This window comes from Photinus pyralis, unplaced genomic scaffold (genome assembly GCF_008802855.1).
Source record: "Photinus pyralis isolate 1611_PpyrPB1 unplaced genomic scaffold, Ppyr1.3 Ppyr1.4_LG7, whole genome shotgun sequence".
In the NCBI taxonomy this organism is placed as follows: domain Eukaryota; kingdom Metazoa; phylum Arthropoda; class Insecta; order Coleoptera; family Lampyridae; genus Photinus; species Photinus pyralis.
Window position 1 is genome coordinate 9,573,898 of NW_022170738.1, and position 22,629 is coordinate 9,596,526.

The 22,629-nt window shown below is 35.1% G+C and overlaps 1 protein-coding gene across 1 annotated transcript in view; it reads left to right on the forward strand.

The window, feature by feature from the left end:
* The window catches only part of LOC116176514 (origin recognition complex subunit 5-like), a 566,782-nt gene that overhangs the window by 542,745 nt on the left and 1,408 nt on the right, over nucleotides 1-22,629 (forward strand). The gene's annotated exons all lie outside the window — the stretch shown is intronic.

A 22,629-nucleotide genomic window follows, 5' to 3' on the forward strand; every position in this document is an offset into this window, starting at 1 on the left:
TTAACAGATTAAGATTTGTTTAAATTATTAATTCTATTGATAGCTTGTTGCGTGGTATTTGTCTTCTGGCCTTGAGTGCCTATTTTTCTTTCAGTGTATTTGATTGATTTGTGCCCATTAAATTTCTTTCATCTGCAAATGGTTAGTTTTGTGTTGAATCGAGCCCAAATTACGACGTAGATAACAGTTTTCATGTTACATTTTTCTATTTCATACCCAGAATTGTGTTAATTAAAAATTTGTTAATTAATTCTTTGGAATTTTGCAGAGGGTTTGGCTGCTGTGATAAAAGAAGCTGAAAAAAATTCAAAGATTGAAAAAGAATTTAAAAAATTTAAAAAAAGTTCACGTAATTCAAAAAATACAATTTTAAACACATTTTTGAATGTTTGAAAATTTTTTTAAATCTTTTTGAACCAATAATAAATTTTTTGAATTTTCTAACGTTAAATTTTTAAAAAGAGAATTTAATATGGTATTAACATATACAGGGCGATTTTGAAAACAGCACATTATGCAATATTAATTGTAATAAACATGTCTCTGTCGCTCTTTACTAAGAAAATAAAGGGCCATTCCGAAATTGACATTTTTTTGGTTTTCACCCGTATGTCTTATGTGAGCCAAAATTTTGATTTTACCCTTTTGAGTTTGATTCAAAAAAATCACATGACGCCTAATGTCAGAGATACTCTATAAGTCTCGAAAATGGGTCAGCCTTTACATAGGCTTTATTTTGTTAGAAATAATTCTTCTTAGTCGTTCTTTTAAGTGAACGTAGTGGGAAAGAGCGCATCCAAATTAGGGGTATTTGCACACTAATTATATCCAACCTTGCGATTGATATTAAATCTACAAATATCATCACTTATTGTTTGGCAGTTTTGAAGTTTGAATCGTTCCCTTATTTATATATTTATATTTTATTTTACGTATGTACGAAATGGTGATGGCGATGGATCTCGAAACTCCAAACATACTCTTATTGTAATGAGACAGGTTATGTTCTGGCCAAAATGGCAGGCGCCTGAGTTCTAACCAAACCCAAATGATAATAATATTGTAACGAAGCACTTATTTTGCGCCTTGAAGTTTACATACTTTAATAACCACCTGGTATCTGGTGGCACTTCGTTACGAAAAGTATTTGTGTTTGTTGTAGGAGTTGAAGATAGAAGGTAAAGGTCATTGATAAGAGCCCTTTTGCCGACCTGAGAAATTCCAAGAGACAATGGAGGTGATTATTAGTAGTATGAATTTAGAAATTCCATCTCGCACATGTAAGTGAGTATAATTAACAATAGCTAATTTTATTATTTAATTTTTCATGCCATTTGTTCGTGGAGTTACAACCGAAGTTTGTCGCAATATGCGTATTCTTCGCCCGTGCAATCCTGGTGAGAATGTCGCGCGCCCTTACATAACAACTTAAGTAAATACATTCGGTTCCGTGAAAGATAGTGGTACAATATTGTAAATATCGGTGTAAAATCACGATTATGAGGAAGATAAAATTCCCCGATGTTGTCGTACGAGTTGAAAACTATTAGGAAAAGAAGTAAGAAAGTAGGCGACTACATTTTCGTAGCAGGTTTTCAGTAGTTCTTTTTTCCTTCGTTGTAATCAATGAAGTCCCTAGAGCTACTCTCGCATGATTATGAGACAGTAAGTCTGATTTGAATTTAGATTTGATTTTTTTTTTGTCAACGTGTTTAATTACATTTTACCCAAGTTTTATTCATCCATAACATTTCAAGGTGCAGTGCTCTTTAAATTTAGAATCATTGCAGAGATTAAAACAAACTGAAATTACGTTTCTGAATCCTGTCAACAACTTATGGTTTGGCTTAGATTTTAAATGTCAGAAATGTATGTTGAACGGTTAGTGTAATGTCAAATCATCCTTTAAAATTAAAAATATCAAATTAGCCTTGAAAGAGCCTAGACGGTTGTAGAAATACTTCGATCTCACTCAAAGGCGCTTGGAGGAATTTTTAGTGCCCTCTAGGCTCAATTTGTGGCTTTGAAAGTTGTAGGCGTGTTTCTTGTTCATTCCAGAGTTTCAGAGAATGGTGCAAGAAAGCTCTTGAAAATGCCTAAAAGCTTCTGAAAGTTTTTTTGTATTCATGAAAGCAATCGAAGGTCACTTAAAACGCCTACTTTGTAAAGCACTTGAATTGTAAAATTTATTGATGAAAGTGGCGAACCAATGACATATATAAATTGTAAATTAGAGAATTAGCAAATTAAAACTACTGTAAATGCTAAAAAAATTAACTTAAATTTGAGGGGTCGCTGCTGAGAAAAGAATTCATTTTATATTCTACGGGTGAACAATTTCCTTGAAACTACATCCATAACTTTTATCTCCCGAGATTACTTAAATATAAAACAAAAAGTGTAGGTTTGCAATTACCGTAAGAGCGCGTGATTTTATGCTTGTCGTACAATGGCACAACTCGCGCACGCGAGACTGCACATTTACCACTTTATTATGTTTCTAAAGACCTAAAAGTCTCTCATTACAAAAGAACTTTACTAATTAGTCAAAGTGAAGTCGGAAACTTTTTCCTCTTATAAATAACAAACTGGAAGATGGCATCTTAGGAAAATTAATAACTTTTAAGTGAGGTTAAAACTGTTTAGTTTGCGAAAACGTCTTTTAGTTAAATAGAAAGTTAGGGGGTGCAATAAAGATTGTTTGCGAAGTTTCGTAAAAGTGTCGTATAAAAATAAGGACTTTAGCCACGTTTGAAAACTAACAAAAGTTGGTTACGTGGCCTTTTTCTCGAAATTATAACCGGTGTTTGGTTTCTTGTCGTTATCCCTTGAGATTGCTTGTCTTTGGGTCGCTACAAAATGCGTCAATTTGAATTAATCCTACGCTCAAATCTATTCCTATATTTAATCGCGCAATATATTGCCTAAATATAGTGACGCTACTAACCTATACGGTGAGGCAATATGCTAATATACAATATAATATAATAATATACAATATACTAAAACGTAAGTAATCAGATTTGCTATGTTTAAACCCACATTCATTAATCGAGTAATTCATTAGAAACTATTTGAAACGAATAGCTATACATTATCGTGACGCTACCAATCTGTACGGAGAATGGAAGAAAGATTCAATCCCAAGTCGCGGATAACCATTAATCGTGCAAATAACGGCCTTTTGTGTTAAGACTACTATCTAATTAGATGCTCGTTTCATTTGCGCGGTGCCTCACTATCCACCAATACCTCATTTATTTACAATCGCTAGAAAAGGGCAAGATCTCTTCGCGTTTATTGATCACACAACGCAAATTGGTATTTGAAAATTATCGGGCACATCTACTGAAAGTAATAAACGGGCTAATATTTCCAGGTTAGCATAATTTGGAACGGAACGCTAGCGACAAAGGAATTGAAACATAAAGTTCGCGCCCTAATGGCTAAAGCAAACTAAATAATTCATTTCGAGGTGTTGCTAATGAAGAAAACTTTCTTTCGAGATTTAATCAATTTGTCGCCGAAGTGAGGTTGTTTCGGGTAATACGTGCACACGATACATCTTTTATTCAATCAAAGCGTCCCACCGAAAAACGAGTCTCGGGATTTTATGAACATTTACAATTGTAAAAGGCAGTCAATGAACGTAGTTTTAATTAGTGACAAAGTTTTGCGAGTAATTTGTTGTGTCAGTCCTTTCAGTGTGAAGTGAATGGAACAACTTTGGTAATCGGACAGCGCGAGCGCGTCCGAACAAACTTTATTTGTAAAATTAGTCAACTTGTTTATCATTTTGCGTAAGTGCTTCGTAACTTTTTTTATGTAAATGTAAATCTACGGGAGAAGTTGGCCATTGGCCAAGGTGACGCTATCGGTGGATTATGAAGAGATTCAGAAAACTCTAAGGAGATTTTGACGATATTTAGTTTTGAATATGTATTTGGAAAGAGTTTGGGGTGATTTTGGATTTAAGAAATTTAAAATCTAAGACACTGTAAATAATATTTGAAGATATGAGGAGACTTTGAAGAATTATCGAAGAATTTTAAAAGCATTGAAAAGAGTGAAGATATATTGAAGGGGATGTGAGGGTATGTTAAAGAGAAGAAGACGTGGAAAAGATTTCAGGAGACTTTGAAGATATTCTTAAGGGGGTTTTGAAGAGATTTAGAGGACCTTGTGAAGAGTTCATTTCACATACGTGTGTATTATCCTGTTTTAAAACTGGAAAAATTTGTTTGAATTTTAGACGATTTTAAGGAGAGCTTGAACCTATTTTCAATCGATTTTGAAGAAACTGAAGCACTATGAAGAGGTTCTGGGGGAACTAGAGAATTAAAAAGGGTAGGAAAGTTTGAAGATATTTTTAATAGGGATTTTGACGAGTCATCTGCACCCCCTGTTTACATTTCCTACCGATCTCCGTGACAGCTTCCTTCACACCCCCTTCATGTCGCTTCCCCTGTTTACATCACGCATTCTTTGAATCTTTATGCCTCCATCATACATTCTTAACGCTTCTGTTGCATCTTTACGATTTTTTCTTGTCTCCTTCACGCCATTTTCAGGTGTCCCTCATGCTACCCCCACCCCTTCTCATCTGGTACAACATTCTCACGCCTGCTTCACAAGATATGAGCCTTTTATCGTCTCCCATAAGCGTTTTACATCTCCTTCATCCCCCTCCCCAGTCATGCTTGCTCCAAACCTCCCTTACACTATTTTGCTCTCTTCCGTCACGTCTTTTTTCTCCTTTTACTACATCTTTCTTATTCAAGGCTTTCTCACCATTTTGTTTACTTTTGTTCTGTTTTCACTAATAAGAAGTTATTTTGTATATTAAAAAGAGGTAGGGGTCATTTCGGGAGATTTGCATACATTCGGTCTTGGGCTACAAGACCGTTACATACGTGGTCCAAAATAATAATGGTTTTTGAGCGCAAAACGCAAGATTTTTTCGGGTCTTAATTACCGTAGCACGCAGTTTTCAGCAAAAATGTATGTAAAATTGTTTTCTGAGAAATTTTTCGCGGGCAGTTAATCCGGGGAAGTTTTGAAAGAGATTCGGTCGAGAACTACCAAAAAGTACGCAAGTAGTTTCGTCGCGAAATAATTTCATTTGAGCTTTGCCAGAGCAAACGTTGCCGTTTGTTCGTCGGGCACCAAAAAACCAAGTTGGATTTTTTTCTTGAAACGCCAATTTAAACGCGAGTTTTGTGAACTAACATAGAAGTGAGTTGATTCGAACGTGTCAGTTTTTTTAGCCTTGTTAAAGACGAAATACTTGAGCAGTTGGATAGGCGAATTACCGAAGCGCAAAGATTATTACCGTATGGACAGGACAGGACAAACTAATTAAGCGCGCCAGCATACTTTTGTTCGCTACAAAATGGCTATTATTTTCGTTTAGTGTCGATGTAAGTAGAAACTTGATCCATTTATTTATGCAAAACATTAAGGGCTGTACATCTCTAAGAAAAATCGTAGTAACTTATAATCGATTGAAGTTTGATATGTATTAAGGAAAATTGGATCTGAGTTTTCTTAAAGATCTCAACTTCATGGCAAAAATGTAGCCGTTTGTATTGCATATATTTTTTCCATTTATAAACCCATTTGGATTTGATAGAAAACGAACCAATTTCTCTTTTTGTGAGGTTTGAGGTAATTTACATAGACCGTGCTCACGAAAATTGATGTAGTTGGGTTGAATTTACTAGTGAATTGTAAATTGGAACTATTTCATTCCTTGATTTTTTACGCCAATACATCCAAAACTTAATCGTAATTCGGTGTTTTGCGAGCAACCAATGTTAATTATTACTTTCTTCGGCCGTCCTTTCCCCTGCCCATTAAGTCGTTACTGTTGCGTAGGTTCCGTTTCAGATTTTTCTGCCGACATCATCCTCTATTCATTTGTTTGCTTTCCAAATACGTTCCATTCGACTAATCTAATCTCAGTTTCACCTTGCGAAGGATGCGTGCATTGAAAGGCTCCCTCCGATCTATAGATACTAATACATCTGATTCAGCGCCATGATTGCGATTTCAAATTTTCTAAAAATATACGACACACGAACGACGACGATGACAAGTAAAATAAAGCTATAAAGATCGTTCTGTAGCACAAATTGCGAAACGCGGCACAAGATCCAGGCTCGAGAATATCGGCTCTAATTTAATATACAAATTTATCGACTGTTAATAAGATTAAATTGAAATATTTCGACGTTCCAGATACGGTCGACTTTAAATTTACGCACCTTACCGTAATCTATTCTCCTGCTGAAAGTTGTGTTATCGTGATCGTTTAGCTGTGGGCGTTTTAATTACCCGCTCCGCTGCCGTTTGTTAACGTAAAAAAGTGGTACTTACGTGTGCAGTAGCGTGGCTCGTCCGAGGAGTCTCCGCAATCGTTCAAGTTGTTGCAGTAACGATTTAGTGGCACGCAGCGTTCATTCGCGCAAGGAAATTCGGATATTTTACAAGATGGAGCGGCGGCGACTATTGTTAGAGTAACAAACCACGTCAAAGCGATACTTGAAGCTTCCACTCGGAACTCTGCAAACAACAAATATTTGTTTATAGCTGCAAGTTTGTAACGCTCACAACAAAAAATTGTTTCTTCCATAAAGCACGAAACCCGCTCTAACTTATGTATGAGTTTTGGATGCCCGGGACAGGAGTAATGAAGTGTTTCTGTCTCCGGGCGCGTGACAAATTTTATTACGGTCTGATGTAATGGAATTTTCACTTCCATTTGATATTCACACAGCGGAAAGGTAAGTTTAAATATTTTATTTTAAGTAGATGTCTGATTCCGGGCGACGCCATCGATTTTCTAAACCGAGTGCCCAGTTAAAAAAATCGAATCGCCGTTCCCGGTAGCGGAAACAAAAGGTTATTAGATGATTTGCAGGTTACTGCATAAATACCGCTACAAGCTGGACGTATTGATTTTCATCTACGCCGGGGAGAATTTTTTGGCTTTCTGCTTTGGTCCCACGTTTGCCATTATGCTAGAAATTAAACGCTTCGAAAATTTACAAACGCTCGTTACGCTAGATTGGTGTATATTCATGGGTCCCGGAAGGTTAATTAGTAGGCTCCATATTGAAAATTGATTTCATTTTATTTTCTGGAAAAAGCGAATCTGGATGCCATTTCAAACGCGCTTTGGATATATGTTGATCTATCTCGTGCTTATTACAAAAATTAAAACGCATAAAAATCATTTTTGAAGTGGTGTCATAACACGCTTCATATTTCGACCTGACTAACTTGTACGGGGTGTTATGCTCACGTTCTGAAAACGATGCTTCATTACTGTTTCTTCTTAATTTTCATCCTCTAGTATAAAAAGTAATAATTTAATGAACCTTGAACAATCAGTATCATCTAATAACCGAACAAATTTCTAATAAACCCTTGCAGATGAAAGATAAAGTGAAAGTTAAGAACAAAATTCTTTTAATTGGAGACAGTCATGTCCGTGATTGCGGTGTAATATTAAATTCGGTTGCGGATACTAATTTATTTGAGTGTTGCACTATATCTATGCCCAACGGTCTTTTTGAAAATGTAGTTCGGGATATTGATAAACTGGCTGTGAATTTTGGGCGAAAACGACTATATTATAGTCATCGCGGGTTCAAACAATGCTACAAGTGGTAAACCTATTAAAACTGATTGTGTTGATAAACTAAAGCATATATCTAAATCTACAAATGTGATTCTTACCTCAACACCTTTTTGGAAAAATCGTAATGGCTTAAATAATATGATCTTAAATCAAAACTGGAAGTTATACGATACCTTAATTAGAGATAAAAACACTATTAGGTATGTAAACTCTATAATAAGTAGTGGGCTATTTACTACACACGGACTTCATATGCAAAAAGCGGGAAAATTTAAACTTTTAACTCATCTTTATGAATTAATCAAAGGATCGAAGAACGCCACTAAAAATAACAATTTAATTTATATTACTCCAAACGACAATATTTCTGAAGCTGTTAATATTTTAAATAGGGATTTCATAAATTTTGATAACATAAACGATCCTCAAAATTCTTCAAATGAGCAAGATAGTGATCAAAGTTCTCGGCGTATAAAGCACGTAGAAGGCCCATTTAAACTTAACTATGCCGTCTCGCAGCAACGTCAACTAACAAATAATATTAATAAAAATGTGTTGCAAATTGATCGAAAGAAGCGTTCTACAAAGACGATTTCGGTGTTTAATATCAATATTCAATGTTTAAGATAAAAATTAGAAGAGCTAGAGGCATTTTTTGAAGATATTCCCATATCCTTCCCGTTTATATCCGTGTGTGAACATTGGTTGACAGACTTAGAATTAAGCAGTGGGCCCTTGGAAAGTTGCATCCTATTTCTGTCGAATAAATAAAATTCATGGAGGTGTTTTAATTTTATATAAATCCACCCTAAATTTAAGTATCGATCCTCTTCCATCAATAACGCAATTATCTAAAGAAATACATTGTGAACTATCAGCTATTTATTGTAATTCTTATAACGTAGTTGTAGTTGCTCTATATAGATCACCCTTAGGAGATTTAAGTATTTTTTGTAAAAACCTAGAATTTGTTTTAAATTTACTAAAGGCTTACTCTCAAGCTCGCTCTCAAGTGTTAATATGTGGTGACTTTAATGTTAGATTTAACAGTTGCGATTATAACGCAACCACTATTATTAACCTATTCTTGTCATATGGATTTAAGCAAGCAATCGTTGAACCCACAAGAGGTAAAAATTCATGACCAGATTTCATGGAGTAGTCTTGACGATTATAAATTAGATACAAATGAAAGGTTCACATTTCACCAACAATTTTATAAAGCATTTTCAGAAGCTTTTCCGGAACGTAAATTAAAAACTCGCCAATGCGACAATGGAATAAGTGGTTTAGCAAAGAAATTCGTTCTTTAAGAGTCTTCTGTACCCACTGCACCCAATGTAAATTTCCATAAGAGCGCCCGCCATAAAAACTCTAGTTGTTTTTCAAAAAACAATTTTTTTTAAGAACTATTTTATAAATTTAGACCTTTATCTACAAAATGTTCGGACTATTTTTTTTTTTAAGTTTATAGCAACTGAATACAGATTGTTTAAAAATTAGATGTTTCGCACCGATTATTGCGCTAATCTGTTTTATTTTTTTACTCTCGATCAAGACGATTTATGGAAAAAGTAAACCGACAGTTTTTTAGATAAGTTACTTCTAAACATAACCCCAAAAAATGAAATCATAATTTTTGTAAATAAAGTCTGTATCTTGGCGGGCGGTAAATCAACAATTTGAGTGTAACAAGTGGCGCCGCTGCACAGTGTCGGTGGGAACTAACTAAGGACCAAGACAGGAGTTGACAAAGCAAGAAATTCATCTTATCTCTTGTAGCTATAATCATCTATACACTAAAATGCAAAAAAGTTGCGCTTAGGTAAAGAAGACTCAGAACTACACTTCATTAATGATTTTTATAACACACACAACACTTGTCGCATTAAATATAAGAGAGCTATTAAACTAGCTAAAGTTAATGCGAATGACAATGTTATATCTCAAGCTGCCAATAAGACAAAAGCTATGTGGCAAATAATAAACTCACACAGACGGTCAAGAAACTCTTTAACACCTGTTAATATAAGCCCTAACGAATTTAATAGTTTTTTTTGTTAATATGGCTTCCGAAATAGTTGACGATCTACCAAGTACACGAGTTAGTGCCTTAAAAGTTTGTAAATTAACTGTTAATCCCAACGTTCGATTTGGTTTCCAAGAAATTTCTGAAGCTGAAACAAGGGACATACTAAAAAGTCCAAAAAATAGTAAGACTAGAGACGTATATGGTATTCCTGGTTATCTTATTAAAAAAAATATTAGCCTATATGTGATTCCGCTAACAAAACTTGTTAATTATACACATTTAAGTCTGGCTGCTTTCCAGATATGCTAAAGATCGCATCCGTAGTGCCTTTATTTAAGTCAGGGGATATAAATGGCGTTGCTAACTATCGACCCATTTCTATACTACCTTCTTTTTCTAAAGTATTTGAAAAAGCTATGAGCAGGCAAATTTACAGTTACTTTGAAAGCAACCAAATATTTTATTCTAAACAGTTCGGCTTTAGGAAGCACAAAAGTACCTCAGACGCTTTATTACATTTCATAAATAATACATTAAATTGCTTTGAAAGTGGTGCATATACAATTGCAATGTTTCTTGATTTGTCCAGGGCCTTCGATTGTGTATCGCATAACATCTTGCTACAGAAGCTATAAGTTACATACAATTTTAACGCAAGAAGCTTAAATTTAATTTCTTCGTATTTGTCTTCAACATGTTATATTCAATGGTACTATGTCTGACAAACTGCCTGTGAATAGAGGAGTTCCTCAAGGATCCATCCTTGGTTCCCTATTATTTTTAATTTATTTTAATGATTTTCCAAGCTATGTCAATAGTTATGCAGAATGCCTTTTATATGCAGATGATACTACTCTTTCTGTCAGTAAACAAACATTTGATGAAGTATTATTCTTGCAAAAAAAAGTACAAACTTTGGCATCGGAGTGGTTTGTACCAAACGAATAAAAATTAAATGAGACCAAATCGGAGAACTTGTTGCTATCACTTCGATCTCATCTATATGTCAACAAGCCATCAGTGAAATTTTTGGGAATACAGATCGACCCAGATTTAAATTTTAGTACTCACACAGATAAGATAAGTAGAAGTATTAGTAAAAATGTATTTGTTTTGCGCCGTTTATCTGAGAATGTCTCCAAAATGTTTTAGTAAGCGCATATTCTTTGATTCACTCTGTGATGTGCTATGGTATTTTGGCGTGGGGAAACTCTTCAACGACAAGTAGAGTATTTAGACTACAGAGGAGAGCCTTAAGAATTACAATGGGCTAGGGTATAGTGATGATTGTAAGGCGTCTTTTGTTGACTTAAAAATTCTAACGTTACCTTCTGTATTCATTTTGGAAAGCATCTTGTATGCAAAGGACAATTTACATCTATTTAACTTGCAAAGTGTTTACAAGGTCGCGAAGTAATATTAGAATTAATTACTATAGGTTGTCTAAAACTCAAAACGGTCCTGTGTACACTGCTTAGAGTTTATTCAATTGTCTTCCGCCTGAAATGAAATTGCTACCTAGATTAAAATTAAAAAAGAAATTAAAAGAATTTTTAGTTAGTAAAGTTTACTACCTACTCCATTAAAGAGTTTTTTTGTGATAAATATCTATCTAGTCTAAAGTAAATACCTACCTATATATCTTGTTTTTATCTTTATACCTGTACCTTTTATGTAATTATTTTATCTATATTTGTAATATTTGTTTATAATTCTTGTTGTGTTAGTATGTAGTGAATGTTTTAATTATGTTATGCTTTATATTTATCGTGTTTGTTATTTATATATACCTTATTATAATGTATTCCATCTGCCCTTAGACAAATGTAAGTGCCTTGCCACAATAACATGCCAATAAATTATTATTATTATTATAGAGAGATTGGTAGTTTTACAAAACAAAAGTAAAAAACTAGGAAGAGTTTCAAGATCGCTACTGTAGAGATTTTTCGCTGAAGCTTTTAATTTTACTATTCGAGGATGCCATTTTACAAAATCCGTAAACAAAAGACAACCGGAAACGAGATTAAACAAGACGATTGCACCTCAAACTGTGACACAATCATTTCATCTACACCACACAACTGAAGGGATTACTTCGAAAATGGAATCAATCTTAAACGCGGCATAAAAAATAATCCCGTGTTTTAATAATAAGTGACATTTATTAGATTACTGGAAGTACAGAAGGAAATAAACATAAAATAAACATTCAAATAGATAATAAACTAAATAATTAAAATTAAATGAAAAATGAAATCAATGTTCCGTAATCTAACGGGGCGAAGTTCAGTTCTATGGTGAGACACCCTAGAACTGCTCTACCACTTAACCCCATCCTAAACTAAGAAAATAAAACAATTAGTGGAATGAACTTAAAAATATGTATATTGAAAGGGAGAGAGAGATAAATAAATCAGTCGTGGTTCTAAATAAAGAAGAAGAAAAGGAAAAGGGGAAGAAAAATAATCATTTGTTTTGCTCGCGTAGAAGTAAATGAAAATAATTTCGTTTAAATGCGCCTTTTTCTTTTCTTTTTATATACGCGGAAATATTGTTATATACACTTGCTATGTTGTATGAAAAAGATCGCTTAAACATTTGCGTTTTATGTAGTGGAGGGGTAATTAATTTGTAATGTCGACTACTAGAACTGAATTTAATGTTTTCATACAGGTAGGTAGGCATCTTGGTAGAGATGATTTTATGAAATAAGGAAGCAGAATGTAATAATCTTCTTTTCGACATATTGAGCCAATCAATTTCTTTCAACTTGTGAGAAATGTGTTCATGCTTCCTTATTCCAAAAATCAGACGAAAGCATGAGTTCTGCATTTTCTGAATTTTATGTATTTCTGTGTTTTTCAAACAAGGACTTTTTCGTCTATTGATCAAACGTGTGAGGGTGGGAGCAGAGCTTTGCGCGTGAAATTTGAGGAAGCTTTTACTGTTTAGCGTAGATTCTATTACCCATTAAATGCCCTTAATTACCGAAAACTTTGTATAGGGCGCAGGTTTAATGGCGAATTTGCCCAAATTTTAGTGTTTAATGAAGCATGTATAAAGTTTCAATTTACTCTAATGCTCATATTTTGCGGTTATTTTACAGCCGTAAATACCTGAAATCCTATTTTACGGCAAGAGTTTGTGATGATATTTACGCCCTTGTTATTGGTCGACGCAAACAATTTCGAATGCCGCTTGCCATTTGCTTCGATCTCTCTCTTAGATCATTTCATTTTGGGACTCTAATAATTCAATGGCATTTTTTGTAATACGCGTACACAAACTCAGTAAATTTATTTATCTCGCGTTGTAACTTGAATCAATGCATTCGAGCCACTCTAACTGTACACAGCAATCTCGCTATTATAAAGTCAATAGACGGACGTTTACGTGACGGAATTAAGAGGCGTAATTATGGATTTGAAATGTCAATAAGGCTTTTGTTTTATTAGGTATAAGTTTGCATAGGCTACTGTAGCTATTAGTATTCGCATCACGTGTTATGTACCGCGTTTATAACCTATAATCTCGCTGAAATTGGACGTAAAATGGAAGAATTAAACAATCTTTATACGAGATCTGCCGTTAACGGTTTCAATTTTTTAAAATAAACAAACATCGCCTGCAATAAAACGTTGGAAAACATGTATACTAACATTTTATTGGTCGTCCTTTCTCTGGCGAAAACAGAAAAAACACGTTTCCCTAACATTCCGTTCGGTGTTTTGCGTTTTGTTTGTTCTTGTAATGGTAAGTAAAACTTGTAGGTTTCGCAAGCGTTTTCAAAAATTCATGACTTTTGCTTATCTAAACGTGACAAATCCGTACGGAGTATGCAACAATTGTCACAGCGACCTACAGAAAATCTATTCAGCTAGCAATTACGTGACCTAATTTTAGGAATGGGGTAACTACTGTTAGGCAACATCTAATATTGTTAGTGTACGCGTATAAAACGAAAGGTCGTAATGAATTCCACTTGAAGCGAGTGTATAATTAAAGTACGTAGACTAATTACAATGGAAACGACGGAGTATTGATCAGCGCGCCCCTCGACCGGAATAATTTCAAAGTTATGAAAAGTAACGTGACGTAAAGGGGCATCCTTCCATTGCAAAGACATTTTTCCGATAAATTGCACAGGTGGTTTTGAAGGTTTTCGAAATAAATGACTATCAAAGGAGACGCCATTTGTTTCCCATTCACGAAAGTTACCGTCGCTGATCGCGATCCTGTCAATTTACGACCACTTCTCCGAAGCGAGATTCTCGAATTCATTTATCAAATCGGGCCTTGCCTCGAGGAGGAAGGGTTTGAAAAATGTTTCATAATCGACCGAAGCGATAATTACGCCGCCGCCTGCGGTTTACAAAAGTCCTATTCATTTGCGCCAAATTTATTATACTATATTTTACGTATTTGTCAAATGGCCCACTCGCACAATTACATGATGTGGATACGCACGGCTCGTTTTGATTGGTGGTTGTAAATGTTGTTGGGAATGATGCGGATACAAATCGATTTGGCTCCGGTTGCATGGTGGTTTGAACTGTTTTTTCAGAATTTTCTATGTATAAAGGCTTCTGGTAGGATCTATGTCATTCATCGTGCATATTGAAATTTGTACGTTATCCTGAATCATAGTTTATTTGATACATCCTACATCTCTAATTGTTTGCTAATTTGAGAATTTCAATTGCGAGAACTCGTGAGGGTAATTTTTCGTTTGTATTTGTTCCGTTTCGGGCGAACTTGCGGGGATAAGAAAAAGTGTAAAAAGAAAGAAGCTTTGAGATGGAGAGGAAGCCTATCTTCGATCGTAATAGCGTGCGAGTTCCCCTATTCAACTTTCTATCACGCAAATTTTGTAAATCTCGGAGGAATTGTAAAGGGTCTGTGGGTCTGAATTGGTGTAGCTGTAGGGACCTAGTACAAAATTGTACGAAAGGCAAATTGACCGAACGTTCAGTGGACGTTATTTCGTAGAAGTTGTTATATAAACAAAACCCCGTTGTAAAACAGACAACTCGCATTTAAAGTGACTACGATGGTTACGAAAAAGCTCAAATATCAAGCGAAAAAATTAGTGAGTTCGGTGAAGTGTGAAGTTTGATTTTTATCTTCCTGTGCACTAACACCAACGCCCTAGATACGTGTTTGAGCATTTGTCACGGTTTAAATGCGGTCGAGTTAAGTAAAAATTCATTATCCAGAAAATTTTCATACAACGAGAGGCAGATGTACGAGGTTGTCACAAAAATTCGTCTGTATTACCTCAAAAGCGATCCATTTTTCAATTTTTCATGGAGGGAGCCTTTTCAAGGAACCGTCGTGTCATTCAAGTTTTGATCTTCAGAGTTAAAAATGGAAATAAGGCCAAACTTCCGCAAGGTAAGGGATATTTGTTAGATAGCTAGCCGCGGGTAAAATTAATTATGATAGAACATTTTTTCCGGTGCCGTAGAGGATCAATTTTAAGAGAAGTGAATGAAAGAAGTGTAAAAAGAAGGAAGCGCGGAGCAAATAAAATCAAGGAGGAGGGAACAAAGAAAGGACGGAAGAGGTGTTAGTGAGGGAGTTGCAAAGGGAGAAGGAGTGAACGGTACAAATGGAGCACGAAGGTGGTGTAAAAGAAAAAAGATAACACGAAACAGAAAGAAATAAGAAAGTTTGATGAAAATTTCAAAAAGGTCTATTAAACAAGGAGGCAAGAGATGTAATGACTGAGAAAGAGACGTGAAGGAGGTATAAGTACAAGTAAATGAGGCATGCAAAGAGAGTAGGCTTAATAACTTGAAAATGGAAGAAAATAAGGAAGTGGGTCACAAGAAAAGAAAGAATACTCGCCCTATCTCTGTCTCTAGTGGTCAGATCTTAATTACTATATTTTTTTTTGATTCTACAGACCATAGTTTATTAGAAATCGTCTCTTAGTGTCCTTGGTAAATTTTAAATGGAAAATAATGATTTTGGCTGTAACAAGAGCTCCTTATTTGGATTTGAATTCAGTAGAAATTGTTTAAAGAATGATTTCCCACAAAAATATTGGTCTGGGTAGTAAATTGGATGACTATTTAAGAGACGTAGTTATTTTTTGTGTACGGCTTTTGTTTTTTAATCACCTACGACTCCGTCTGGGGTATAGCTCAAATTACATCCTTTTTAATGGAGATATAATATTGCATTTCTTCTCAGAGCGAACGTGTGAACTGCAAGATCTACAGTTGTTGAAATGCGTAAGATTGACGACTTTAAAATCATTTAGGATCATTAGCAATCAAACCAATAAATAGTAAAATAATAAATAATAATAAATAAATAAAAATTCTTTGCATGACCCTACGCCGTATTGGATCCGCCATTTTGTATTTTGCAAGTTGTTACCATGAATTCGTAATCAGCGACCTCAAAAATTCCCCAGAACGAAATTGGGAATGATTTGTTTAAAAATTCAAATTTTTCGGCACAATACGACGCCATATTATGACATTGGATTCGTAATCGGCCACCCCAAGGCCCCCTAAGTTGCGACTTTAGGCACACTGTGCGGCGCGACGTAGAGAAAAACCTGCAGAAAAGAAGCGATGGCCTCAAAACCATAAAGAAAGGAAGTGTGACCAATGTGGCTGTAAAGAAATAGAGAGAGAAGACGAGGGCGTGACAAAACCGTAAATCATTCATGAAGGGCACGTGCGGAATCAACGCTTAAGGAAAGAGACCTAAAGAAGTAGTGCAAATGGAGTGAAAGGAAGTGTAAAAAGAAGAAATGTGAAGAAAATGTGGAGCAAAATAGAATCTAGGTGGAAAAAGCAAACAAAGGGTAAAAGAAGGTAGAAAGCGTAAAAGCAAGACGCTTGAAAAGCTCGTGTATAAAAAATGAAAAAATAAGGAGATATGAAGCAGACAAGAAAGAAGGAAATTGCACTGACGTGCAGTTGAGGAGAGTAGACATTAAACGGTTGACAATAGTCAATAGTGTTGAAAGTTACAAAAAAAAGCATACTATGGGAGTTGATCGCTTCATCTCTTTTTTTGGTGGTGTCAGATCTTGATGGCTATACATTTTTTGGGTTAGACAGTCCAGAGTATATTGGTCTTATTGCATACTTTTCGAATTCATAGCTCTATCTCTGTTTGTAGTGGTCAGATCTTGATGACTATACATTTTTACCATTGTATTGAGGTAAAAAATGACCCGCTCCCTACGAAAATACACGAATCTCGATGATGTCAGTCTGCCTGTCGGTCCGTCTGTACTCTCATTTCGTCTCTTTCTGGCAATCTGCGACAACTCTTACCCTTACGAGATTTGAATGGAGGAGTAATAATAATAATAAATGTCTTTATTGATTAGCAGTTCTACATTTGCAATAAGTACTGCATATATCAATTAGGTGAAAGTTCAGAGGTAAAACTTAATCTGATATTCTACTTTAACCTTAATAACTTTATGAAAGCATCCAGTTAGGTACAGACAGAAAGAACAACAAAGAACAAAAAAAATATGAACGATTGAAAAGAGAAAAAAAATGGGTTTAGAGTTGCCTACTCTTCGATTTGATGGCTCTATCTCTGTTTTTGGTGGTCAAATCTCGTTGACTCTAATAATTTTTTAGATTCGACGGATCAAATTTTATCATCATACCAAAGTAGAAAAGACACGAGGCAGATATGGTACTGATGCTTTAGTAAACATAACCAACATCCACCCTTCTGATGTTTGTTCCAGTGTAGTATTATTATTTTAACGAGATCTGAGAAAATACAAATGAGAACAGAATGTAAATGGAAAATTATCATATTTCTGTACTAAATTCGCTCTTTAAGAGTATAATTATTCAAAACGTATTCAAAGCGAAAGCATCTATTTCCATGACACGGTTCGAAAACAAGGGAAAGGTAAACGATAAACATTCCCCGGCAATATCTTTCAAGTGCTAAATTCCAAAGGAGTCTCATTAATTTGTAGCAATTGTATTCGCTAAGAGGGCATTCTAGCTTGAAAATATCACTACCCTTGAAAGTTTCTTATAGTGGTGCTCTAGACAATTAGCTGACCTTCTGCCGTAGGTTCACCCTTGGCTATTTAACGAAAGAAGGGTTGAAATGGGCCGAGCTATAATTGAAACAAAAATTTGTAAATAGCGACCGTGACATTTTCGTCAAAATGGCAGCGAAATTACATTACAATTTACATTTAACGAAGCAAGGAAATTGTATGCATAAGACAACGCGTAAATGAGGGGAAATGAAGCGAGACGTAGAAGGGTGGAGAGGTTTAGTTCCGCGTTCCCAGTTAAGAAGCAATTTTCTTTGGAAATTAAATTGCCGATGATTGATTTATGACGGCGAATGAGCGTCTCATAAAGATTGGCCCGGCAGTGACAAGCAGAATTCGGCGGGCTTACACCCGGTTCTGTGAGAAAATAAAAACCTCTTATTTATACCTTTTTTTATATTACGCGAAGCCCATAAAATATGTGAACCCGAACGCATATTACGCGTTGAAATTCCTGTACGTTATGGCCAACCCCCCCCCCCCCCCCGATGGAGAATATCAAGTTGAGTTTTGTATGGCGGTATTTGGAAAACCATTCGCGATCGATTTAGGCCGATGTTGTTACTAACGGGGTGATATCGGTTTTCTCGACGTGGATGAATGGAATAAGAAGTAATTTTTTCTGCTTCCAATTCTGCGGATAATTGCGTTTGCGAAAATTACACTCGACCTAGCGTTAATTTTGTAAAATTAATGGCACTCGAAGACAAAGAAAAATTGAACAATTATGCCTTCTTATTCGTTTATCACATTCGAAAATGAGCCACTTCTCTTCTTGTGTCAAGTCTTGAAAGTTTCGTTAGCGAGTACTGAAATTCGCCGATTAATACGCGAGACCTCTGGTGGCAGCACCTTGTAATTAGTACTGGTGGTATAAGATCGCCATTTTGTTGTTTTACAATGGCCAAAAGTAACCAATGTTGTAGTCAGAGCTGGACAGAATACTTTCAAAAAGTATTTGAATACTAAATAGTAAATATTTTACACAAATCAAAGGTATTTGATTACTAAATACTTTTACCTACGTCCAGCACAAGCGAATACTAGATACAGATACATTGAAAAGTATTCAAATACTTAAAAAATAAGTATTCAAATACTTTAGAATGTATTCGAATACTATGCAAATTTAAGGGAAGTAAAAGCATACTATTATTATTATGTAGGAGGGTAGGAGGTACCTACCAGGACCTTTCTTATACCAGTTATATCCTTAAGAATACGTGTACCAGTTTTCAAAGCGATCGTACGTCGTGCACGTGATACGTACGCCTTCCTGAAATTAATCCTAGAGATTTTGGAAAAGATCCAAGATTTGAATTTTTTTCGAAATATGTTTTTTGTCCATAACTTTTGATTGAGAAGTCTAATCGAAAAAGTACGAATTGTTTTGGATTGTACGCACCAAAATTAATAAGAAAAAGTGTTTTCCCGAGAAATTTTGGTGTTGTCGATTTTTGGTAAAAAAAAAGGAAGGTTATACACTGCCTTTTTTTGAGGCCCCGCAAAAAAAATTGTCTCAGATCGACCCGGAAAAAAAATTTTCTTATAGAATGTGGCCTGTAGAATCCATAATTTCAAACAGTTCCAAGATTGGGCTACTAGTTCAAAAGTTACAGCCCTTTGAATTTTCTTTCGAAATTGGTTTCTAGTCTATAACTTTTGATTGAGAAGTCTGATCGAAAAAGTACGAATTGTTTTGGATTCTACGCACCAAAATTAATAAGAAAAAGTGTTTTCCCGAGAAATTTTGGTGCAGTCGATTTTTGGTAAAAAAGGAAGGTTATACACTGCCTTTTTTTGAGGCCCGCAAAAAAATTGTCTCAGATCGACCCGGAAAAAAAATTTTCTTATAGAATGTGGCCTGTAGAATCCATAATTTCAAACAGTTCCAAGATTGGGCTACTAGTTCAAAAGTTACAGCCCTTTGGATTTTCTTTCGAAATGCGAAGTATTCGAATACTTCTCAAAGTATTCAAATACCTTGCGAAGTATTCGAATACTTTACGAAGTATCCAAATACTTTGCGAAGTATTCGATTACTAAATATTTGTGAAAGTATTTGAGTTACAAAAACAAATACTGCTTCCATAAAAGTATTTAATTACAAAGTATTTGAATACTTTAGAGGATTTGAATACTCAAAAGTATTTACAAAATCGAATACTGCCCAGCTCTGGTTTTAGTGTTTACAGCTGTAATATTTCATTTGCACTCAGTGTAATTACACTTTATATAATATAAAGTCAATGGACGTAGAAAAACATTTTTCAAAATGGCGGTTTTCGAAATATTGACATCAACTTCCTTATTTTAAATGGACGTCATATTGAATTTTTACTCAGATTGGTACAGTTTTTTTCTCCTTCTAACCATATATAACAACTTTATTCAAATAATAAACATGGGTAAAATTACAATTTTCATTTTTTCTTTATAGTTGGCCATGGAATCAAAACTACCATAGATGCCTAATGGTCATTTTACAATGTAACATTTGATTAATAGTACATTGAACAAGGTAAGTGCTGCCGAATGTGCTTCGTTAGTAATGGAATGCATTTTGAACATTTGCTGTAATTTTAAATTCCATTATTATGTTGTTTTATGTTAATTAATCTTTTAGTAAAACTACTGGCCGGTCAGACAATTTGCAACATCGCAACATGTCAATTACTTGCTGTTTCCATGGCCAACTATAAAGAAAAAATGAAAATTGTAATTTTACCCACGTTTATTATTTGAATGATATATATGGTTAGAAGGAGAAAAAAACTGTACCAATCTGAGTAAAAATTCAATGCCATGGAAACAGCAAGTAATTGACATTTTGCGATGTTGCAAATTGTCTGGCCGGTCAGTAGTTTTAGTAAAGGATTAATTAACATAAAACAACATAATAATAGAATTTAAAATTACAGCAAATTTTAAAATGCATTCCATTACTAACTAAGCACATTCGGCAGCATTTACCTTGTGTGTGTGTGAGTCCATTTCAACATTATGTGAGAGCGACTCCATTGCCTCCACCCATTAGGGCTGTGTGTGCTGGTGCACCATCCTGTTGAAACCAAGAGTTTGCAACTTCTGTTTTTTTGAGTGTCGTATATCGTTGTAGTCGTAATAAAAAATTCTACTCTATCCAGTATGGACTTTTTACGGGGACGAAAACGAAACGTTGTATTGAAAATCTCTCAACGGTGTCTTGAAGGGCTCAAAATGTGGCATTGAGAAAATGTTCTTTTTTAATTTTTTGATCTAATACCAGAAAAAAATAGTATTATATTATTCTCCACTCGTTCAATTTCCAGAACGTCCGCATAACATCACCGTATAAGTTAGTCAGATCGAAATATGAAGCGTGATAATTTAACGATACCACTTTAAAAATTGTATGATTTGATTTGATTCTAGGAATAATCACGTACCAATTTAACCGCAACTCATGTTTAACAAACATTTGGATCAAGCACAATTCGGTGTTTGTCACAAGTAACCACAATTACAACTTCCCTTATCTTAGCTCTTACACGAGAACGTAACTTAAACGGACGTAATTGATTACGTTCTACTTCTCCAATTAATTTTTCAGGTAATTTCACGAAAGTTTCCCCAATTCGACGCAGCCATTTGATTACCGACGACATTGATCGACAGTTACCTTCCCAAAGGGGCGATAAAAACTTTTCGAAATTAATCAAGAGTTTTAACGAAAATATTTACCCGCCGGTAAACAACGCGATGCACTCATTAGGGGTTTTATGGCAGCGGTTTTTTTCAATTTTGTATTTACGACTCCATTTTCGCCGCCCTTGCTCTACTTTTGCACAATTCACAAAAGCGATTTCGTACATTAACCGTGCAGAAATTTTAATATCGCGCTCTCTGTTGTAGATATTAATAAGCTCGCGCTGACACCGAAGAATAAAAAAATGTTTCTCCAAATAACGGAATTAGCTTTTCCAGTTCAATTTTTATGCATAGAGACGCATGAATAATTTATACATGGCAAAGAAAATAGGTGGGAAAGGCACTAGTAAGTGTGCACCTGGAGCACGCTTATACCTCAAAGATGCTTTCGAGATAACGAAAAGCTAGCGTGACTCCCACAGTTTATACGGTTTAACTTTTCTGTCTTTGGGGTTATTTTGCGCAAAAGAGGACAATAAAAATTTGGAATTACGAGTGATTTCAATTTCATTATTGATGACATTGATTTTCCGCGAGAAAATATGAATTTTGTGGGGAGGGGTATAAAAAATGGAAACGCTCCTACGGCCTCCTGTCTCATTATTTACACGCCAAAGAAAATAGCGAAGCAAATATCCTTCCGTTGTAAAAATGTGTCATAAAGGCAAAGAGTAAATATTGATGGTTAACGTAACAGATCTCCTTTTGTGAGAGCTTCGACGTTTCCTTCGTTAAAGTCTTGAAACGCGAATTTATAAAATTGGATACTGCCTTAAAGCGTTTTTCGAAGACAACTTTTACCCTGCTTGTTTTTTGGTTTGTCGATAAAGGTACGTTATTACGACTAAGACTGTCACATTTCTTTTTGTGTGCTTCCCCCAATAATTGTTATAGGCCCCATGTTCGGCGCCAAAGGATTAGTCCTCTTCGTTATCGCCTCAGCAGAAGTGCAAATAATGCGGATACAAACTCAGTTGTGTAAAGTGGTCCGTAATTAAATATTTGCTAAGTAAACGGAACAATTTTGTATGGATTTGCTATGTCTTAACGCAGTGGTTCTCAAACTATAAGTTGGACCGTTTATAAAACGAGTTACATTTTTAATATCATATTGCAAAATTCGTCTGGACGCGTACGACCCTAAAAAATATGTAGAGCATTCTAAATTTATAATTAACATTCAGGAGGGTGCTCTAA